Source organism: Eimeria tenella, genomic scaffold, assembly GCF_000499545.2.
Source record: "Eimeria tenella Houghton genomic scaffold, Eth_scaff3133, whole genome shotgun sequence".
NCBI lineage: Eukaryota > Apicomplexa > Conoidasida > Eucoccidiorida > Eimeriidae > Eimeria > Eimeria tenella.
Genome location: NW_013542996.1, coordinates 2,020 through 2,276, shown reverse-complemented (window position 1 = coordinate 2,276; position 257 = coordinate 2,020).

Below are 257 nucleotides of genomic sequence, written 5' to 3'. Positions count from 1 at the left end.
CAGCAGCACTTGCCCGCCAAGAAGCAATTGGCTATTTGGCCATTTACCTCAAGCAGCAAATCGAATTGGAAAAAGATATCAATGTAGACATTCAAATCAACGGTAAACCCTAAACCCTAAACCCTAAACCCTTATTTGTTGAAATCGAAGACGGAAAAGCGCTTCACGTTGAAATGCTTGAACAGCGAGCAGGGGACAAACGAGAGGCCCACACCCTAAACCCTAAACCCTAAACCCTAAAACGTGGTTTACGAGTG